The sequence below is a fragment of the Notamacropus eugenii genome, chromosome 2 (genome assembly GCF_028372415.1).
Source record: "Notamacropus eugenii isolate mMacEug1 chromosome 2, mMacEug1.pri_v2, whole genome shotgun sequence".
Lineage (NCBI taxonomy): Eukaryota > Metazoa > Chordata > Mammalia > Diprotodontia > Macropodidae > Notamacropus > Notamacropus eugenii.
The window spans coordinates 403804582-403812774 of record NC_092873.1 but is presented as its reverse complement, the minus strand read 5'-3'; the positions used below and the strand labels follow the sequence as shown (position 1 = coordinate 403812774).

The following is an 8193-nucleotide window of genomic DNA, read 5'->3' as shown; positions in this document are numbered from 1 at the left end:
TTAAAATCCAAGACCTCTGATTTCAGAGCTCTTTTTATTACATCATTATTACCAATGTCTGTAATACTGTAAAAGCTCCCTCTCAAAACTGCAGCTCTGGGTTTATGTGGAGTTCGATAGAAGGGGTTTCTGATAAACCATTCTCTTTTATTTTCACTACTTAGATTTCCCTCAGGAAATAACAGTATTTATTTGACTTTCCCCTTACCCAAGTTTTCCCCTGGGCATATCAAGCCCAGGTCTTTATAGAAAAGGTAAAGGGCCCTCAATTCTTGTGTACACTCAGGATGACAAGTCTCATAATATAGGCCAGACTTTATCTTGCCCAGAAGTAAATACAAAGGACTCACATCAGCATCCAGAAACAACCAAGACATGTCTCCTCCAAACTGGCTTTTTCTCTCTTCTGCATGCAGGATGCTCTATTGGCTATCCCACATGGCACAGTAGACAGAGCAAGGGACCTGCAGTCAGAAAGACCTGAATTAAATCTCAATTCAGACACTTAAGGGTTGTGTGTGACCCTACACATATCACTTAACCTCTGTCTGCCTCAGTTTCTTCTTCTGTAAAATGAGGACAATAATAGTATTTATCTCTCAGGCTTGTTGTGAGGATCAAACGAGATGATAGTGTTTTGTAAATCCTAAAGTGGTATATAAATGCTAATCATCATCATCATCGTCATCATCATTGTCATTATCATTGTCAATAACAATGACCACCACCACCAGAGCGGTAAACGAAATTCAAAGCTGGGAGTCACAAAAAAATATACAAAATGTGCATGGATTATCCCAAGTATACAAGAGGTAGCATTTCACATTCTTGCCTCAGATGTAAAACTAGCCACTAATGCCACTGGTATTAGCAAGGAGATTGTGGAATAACAGTGGCATGGACAGTGGTACAAAGGGTAGGCTTATAGAGACACAATCTGATAATTCCCAATCTTGTCCATATCAAATTGTTGCTGTACAGCTGTTGCTGTTGTTGAGGATGTATTGACCTGCCCATCACATTCATTCATTTTTCATATTTATAACTGATTGGCTGAATAGATAGTAACTACACTATTCATTTCTCTTATTCTTTTTGTCCATAAATCCAATAAATGCAATGGTAAGAACACCCATTAATTAACATGCCTATATGGCACTTGAACTGTCTAAAATACCATATAGTTGCTTATTCAGGACTAAAAGAAGCTAAAAAAAGAATGATTTCCATGTCCAAAAATACCATGTCAAAGTTAATATGGCTTTGACTGGGCTAAGTTCGTGTCCAGGAACTTCAATAAAGACTGATTTTTCTAGAAATATTTTTCTCCCATCTTACTCAACAAACAAACCATAGACCACAAAGTTTCTGTGAATGCAGCTGGTCTTCTCCTCAGAAACCCTAGAGACAGCTCACCATGTGCCAGCCCCTAAGGTGGCAGTGATGTGCCATCTGTTGGTCCTGGACTCAATGAGGCAGAGCCAGGCTCCCAAAGAAAACACATGAACTTGTAATGGGGCTGAGCTCCCTTCTGGAGCATGGTAGGAGAATGGGGAAAAAAGGCTATGTGACAGGTTTAAAGAAAAGAGCCCCAACTGCTTTCTAAGACCCTTCTGCCACTCACTGACGGGAGTCTAAAATTTCCAGTAATCAGAATTCTCTTTGTATTTTGTGGGACCAATCCATAAAATGCACTTGTTCCCAGAAGAGGCAACACTTTCAGTTACTTACACCTTAGCAAGAAAGAAGGTAGATCTTTTTTTTGGGAGGGGAGAAGGGATAAAATAGAGAGAATTAACTAGCTCAAGTTAGAAGGAAGGTGTTTGGAGGGGAATCCAGAATGGGAGGTGGTGGCAAAGACAAATACTGTAGTTTTCTTGGGTTGAGGACTGACTCTGTCTCATTTTGGGGCAGAGGGCAGAGCACTGGATTTGGAGTCAAAACAAACTGAATTCAAATCCTGGTTCTGCCATTTGGTATCCGTGTGACATTGGAAAAGTTACTTAACTTCTCTCCATCTCAGTGTCCTAATCTATAAAATGAGGCATTGGACCAGATGTCCTTAGAGGTTACTTTTCGCTCTAGATCTATGATCCTATAATCCAAGAGATTATTTATAATTATCCACACCACGATCAGTTAAGGATGAGAGGAGTGAAGAACTTTAAAATTTCTCCTTGTAGCGTTGGTGAATACCCAGCTGGGGAAACTGACGAGTGATTAAGAGCAATCAATAACACCTGAGACAGAAAAACCTATTAGAAAAACAGAATGGGGCAATTAGCACAAATGTCAGCCAGAGTTGTTCGAAGGCCAGACACAAAGGGGCATGACTGGAGGTAAGAAAGAGTTCATAATAGAGCACCGGACCTGGGATCAGGAAGACTGGAGGCTAAATCTGGCTTTAGCCACTTACGATATGTGTGACTCTGCATAAGTCACTTAACCTCTGTCTGCCACAGTTTCCTTATCTTAAAATAGGGATAGGAATAGTATCTCCTTCCAGAGTTATTGTGAGAAGATGAGATAATATTTGTGAAATGTCAATATAAAAACTATGATTATTGTTGCTATTACAATATTTCCAAAGCTCAGGAGCCATTACAGAATGATTCGGGGAGTAAGGAACAGAGAAAGCATTGACAAGATGATATTTTGTTGAACAGAACATGAGAAACACTTAGGATCATAGGATTTAGAACTAGAAAATTTCTTTGAAACCATTACAAACAACTTCCTCATTTTACAGATAAGAAAACTGAGGGAGAGAGAGAAAAAGACAGATAGACAGACAGAGATTTTAAATAACTTGCCTGTCTCGCAGTTAATGTCTGAGGCACAATTCAAACTTAGATCTTCTTGACTCCAAGTCCAGTGCTATCCACTATGCCTCTTGGCTGCCATTCCCCTCCTTCCTGTAGATATGCACACACTTGTGGGAGTGGAGTATTGTATATGCTGTCAGATGCAGTTTTTTATGGTCAGTTTTGCTTAACTGTTTTTCTTTGTTTCAAAAGAGGGGCCACTATGATGGGATGGAGAGGGTTATATACTGAGAAATTACTGTAGTGTAAAAAGAAAAGTTAACAATAAAACAAACAAACAAGAGATTTAGTTTTATAGAATTTCCTCCCAACAAAAAAATGTTCCTTTACGGTGGCAACCTTCTGGTTACGGCCCCATTCCCCATGTTAGTCTTGTGGAAAATTGATCCATTGCTGTCTTAGATCATAGCTCTTAGTGGAAGCTGTTTAATTTACTTCCCCTAAACTTCAAGATTAAGCACTACAAGGATAGAGGCCAATCATATTTTCCTTAAATTTGTACTTCCAAATCCAGGTTATAACATGGTGTAAGATAGGTGGAGACACTAGCACAGGTGTTCTAGTGTTAGTATAGATTCACTCTTGATCCCAGCAGACAGGAAGACAGGGACGGAGACACAATGAGGGGTTAAATAATCTGCATTACTTTATTCTAGTCTATTCTTCTCAAAAGGGTTGCTGATAATGGGAGCACCAGCTCCTACAGCATTTCCTAATCACCTATCTTGCAGGGGTGAGCAAGAAGTAGGGGGGAGCTATCCCTATGTCTCGATGGGGTCAGTAACATTCCAGCTTGTGCATTCTTCTAAGTCCCCTCAAGCCTCAGTGGAGGCTGACTGAGCCACACACAGCATGACACTGACATTCCCCTATAGGTTCCCCCTTTACTGACTAGTGCCCACTTGCTTTATAGGGCAGCAGATGAAGAAAGCAATTTGCCAGCAATAGCCTCACAAGTTTACATTATCTCACCATTATTTCTCATTGTGCACTAGCAGTGGATATTTACAATTTTAAGTACAAATGTGTATGTTATTTTTCATTATATAATGCTGTGCAAGCATGGTGGAGATGTTTACAAGTCATGAGCCCAGGAAATAGAGATTGTTATGGTCATGGAACCTGGGAAACTAAATTCTAAGAAAGAATAACAAAAACCCACCTTATATGCACATGGACCAGTACAACAGCTAAATTCTATGCCCCAAGTAACTCTATCCTCTAAAATCTCCAGTGGTTTAGGAACAAAGACAAGGAATCAGCAAAACTCAGGGAGAGGGCAAATCTTTTTGTAAAGTGTACAGGTTTTTGATAGGCTTTAACATAGGTTTTTAATTAATAAGGAACTTTGATAGAAAGTTCCTTTTTAGACCCAGAAAAATATGCCCAGGACTAGTGCTAGCCTATGGTCTTCTGCTTGAGAAATACTGACTTAGATGACTATTAATAACAAGTAGCAGGTCTAGCTAAAATATTGAAACTGTGGAAGTCTAGCTTTGCTTCTCCTCTCCCCTTTATTAGACTTCAGGTGTTCAGTTATCTCTTGTTCTCCTTAATGTTTGTTCCCCCTTAGCAAAACTTGTTCTCAGGAAAAGATCTGATAAATTCATTTGTATTAAAGTTTAACTGGAAAGGTTAATAAAAAAAATCAAAGTAATGAAACAGAGTCACCCTTCTCCGCCTGTCCTTTTATTCAGCTGAAGTAACAGGCTAGAGATGACCCAAACTCAAATCTGACATCTCTGCAACAGCCTATGGAGACTGATCTTTACTAGTCTTTTTTTCCCCATTACTAATCCTATTTTTAATGCTCTTCTGCCTCCTCTTTCTTTCACTATCCCTGCAATAAGCACTAGTCACATAGGAACAAACTGTTCCCTATCTCCTATTCTCAAATCTCCATCTTCCTCAACACTGTCCTACTTGTGTCCCTCTCCAAACCTACCCACCCTTTCCACTGTGCCCTCTGAAATTCTCATTCCACAATGAACAGATTTCCCATCACCCTGGACCTCTTCTCCTCCAACTCCTGCCATCTACTACCCTTCACTAAGGTCTCACTGCTCTCTAACGGCATTGTTTGTATCCCCAGACATTCTCTTTAGGAATTATTGTACATTTTCCCTTACCACTGGACTTCAATGACTGGAGGAGAGAATGAGGCTGATGACTGTGCAGTTCTACTTCTACTTACCACTGGACTTCAGTAACTCTGGAGGAGAGAATGAGGCTGATGACTTTGTGCAGCTCTACTTCCTTAAGTCCAATTCTCTTGAAAGTCAAGACATCACTTCATGATATCACTGGTCCTCTTTGAGAAAAAGGATGAACAACATTTTCCCACACCTCACAGTATGTTGGTACTAGAGGAGAATTGGTGTACTCCTTCCTTAATGACACTTTGAGACTCTCTCTTTACTACCAACACAGCAATTTCTTCTTTAAAGTAATTTTAAAAAATATTTTATTTTCCCCCAATTACATATAAAAACGACTTTAAAATATATATATATTTTGAGTTCCAAATTCTATCCCTACCCCTCTCTTCCCTCCCCCTTCCTGAGATGATAAGCAGTCTGATATGGGTTATACATATGTGATCATATAAAACATTTCCATATTAATCATTAGACTCAGAGAGCAAAAAACATTAATGAAACAAAGTGAAAAAAGATAGCTTCAGTTTGTATTAAGACAATCAATATCAATTCTTTCTCTGGAGGCAGATAGCATGCTTCATCATGAGTTCTTTGGAATTATCTTAGATCTTTATATTGTTGAGAATAGCTAAGTTTCATAGTTCTTAATTATACAATATTGCTATAACTGTATACAACATTCTTCTGGTTCTGCTCAGTGGTTGCATCACTTTTTGAAGTCTAGTCAATCAACATTTTCTACACAATCAACATCGTGGTGGTTATTGGTCCCCAGGTCATTCTTCCTTTCTTATCAGAGAGTTCAGAAACTTGCTCCCCAGTTTCTTTTTATTCCCAACTTTACCCCCATCTACTAAGGAACTTTAGCATTCACAGTGATGCTTCTTCCTAACCCCAAAGTATCTCATGGCTTTCAGTACATCTGAGTTACATATAGGATGGTAAGAACCTGGATATCACTATAAACCACAAGTGTTTCATGTTCTTAATTAGAAACATTGGCACTGCTGTGTTTGACCAAGATATCTCAATCATTCCATTTCTTTCTCTGCCTCATCCCTCCTAAAACCATCCTATTCTCTCATCTAGATCTCTAATTCTTTTTATCCTCAATACTTTCTCAAGCCACTCACTGTGGTCTGACTTCATTTTTTTCTTTGTAATCTTGACTCTACAGTTAGCCATTCTAACTTTACATTGTCTTCTACTCTCAACTTCTTTGCCTCCTTGTCTTATTTGCCACTCATCTCTTGACAGACTTCAACTTTGTATTTTGTTTACCACCTACTTCTTCCTATTTAAAGCCGCTGAATAGACACCCAACCATGCTGATTATTATAAACTTCAAATTAATATTATCCAACTTCAACTGGACCCTAACTGAAGGAAGGCAGCTTTTTTATTCTTTCCTAATTGATTGTCTATCTCATTCCCCCAAAAAGCTATTCCAAACTTCGTCCCTTTTCAAGCACTCCATATTGCTTCTCCCTCTTTCAGCTCACCTTGCCTTTTATGTTACTGAGAAAATTGAAATCATTCAATAATAAATTCCTTCTTCTTTTCTCTTCATCTCAAAACTCCTTGACAACATCCTTCACTCTTGCCTCCTTTTCCCTAGTCTCTGACAATGGGATTGACTTTTTCCTTGCCAAGGCTAATCTCTTTACATGTGTGCTTGAACTCATTCTCATACGCTATTTCCAGAAGATTTTAATGCCAACCACTTCCTTCTCCCAAATCTTTGTCTTCTCCCTATCTACTGGTTCCTTCCCTACTTCCTTCAGATTTGCTTAATTCTCCCTTATCATTAAAAAACCTTCATTAAATCCAACCATCCCCTCCAGTCATCATCCTAGATCATTCTTCTCTTTTTCCAGTCAAACATCTAGAAACAGCTATCTCCACTCACTGCATTTACCTCATTTCTTCTCATTCAGTTCTGTTTTTTGTTTCAGTCTGGCTTCTGACCTTATGGCCCAACTGGAAGTGCTTCCTCCAATGACCTCTCTTTTTTGGGGGGGTTTTAAATGCTTTTTATTTTAGACAACCTACATGACATGTTTTTAAAAACAATACCTCCAGCTCCAAATAAATCAAGGTCAAAAATAAATGAATAAAGCTCAAGATGACATCAGTCCAAGTTTGTCCAAGTCATGTTGTTGTGTAGATGACAAAGAGCAGCAGCCAGTTATGGCGATAGGTGATTCAAAGTAATCAGCTGAATTTGCTAACATTTCTCCATTTCTAAACCATCCTTAAAGAAGATCATAGATGGGGTCACACCATCCTCACGGAAGTCCAAGAAAGCCAGCATGCCATCTGGATTCATGTTTTCGCCTATGAAGAACTGGTAGTTTTTAAAATTAACAAGGATGTGTTTGATCTCTTCTACAGCTCCCATCATAAAAGGTTTTACTCTATCTGGCTTGTGTTCTTCAAGACTGCCCTTAATTGATTTCATGTAGTCTTTGATGTACTTTTTGTAGGATTCTTTTGTGAAACTAGTTTCTTGCAGATGATGGTTTATTACTATGTCAACTCTAATGATTACAGTGTCATCTGTTCCTTTACCCTCAGGACCTTCAGCAGAGGCATTTCCACCAATGAGTGAATCATCAATGGTACCCTCTGTCCTACTGCCCATTCATGATCTCTTGGATCTTGTAAATGTTGGAGAACATCTCATCATTGCTGATGAGGTCCCAGTAGATGAGCATGGCGGTGGCTGGAGGGAGGTGGTGGTGGTGGTGCTAGCACTGCAAGGGCTGGAGCTTGGTGTGAGCTCAATGCAGCTGGAGCAGCACTTTGGGGGGGCAAGGGGAAGCAAGGGGGAAAAGCCCAATAATCTCTTAATTGACATTTTTTTCTCAGTCATCTTCCTTGTCAATTAGTTGCTTTTACTTCCATTTGCTCCATTCTAATTTTTAAGGAATTATTTTCTTCAGTGAGCTTTGGGACCTCCTTTTCCATTTGGCCAATTCTACTTTTTAAGGCATTCTTCTCCTCATTGGCTTGTTGGACCTTTTTCGCCATTTGGGTTAGTCTATTTTTAAAGGTGTTGTTTTCTTTAACTTTTTTTGGGTGTCCTTTAGCAAGCTGTTGACTCATTTTTCATGATTTTCTTGCATCACTCTCATTTCTCTTCCCAATTTTTCCTCTACTTCTCTTACTTAATTTTCAAAATCCTTTTAGAGCTCTTCCATGACCTG

At 39.1% G+C, this 8193-nt stretch overlaps 1 pseudogene; it reads right to left on the bottom strand.

Moving 5' to 3' along the window:
- Positions 1-7211: 7211 nt before the first annotated feature.
- LOC140524105 (translationally-controlled tumor protein-like) lies at positions 7212-7701 on the bottom strand (annotated as a pseudogene).
- Positions 7702-8193: the final 492 nt, after the last annotated feature.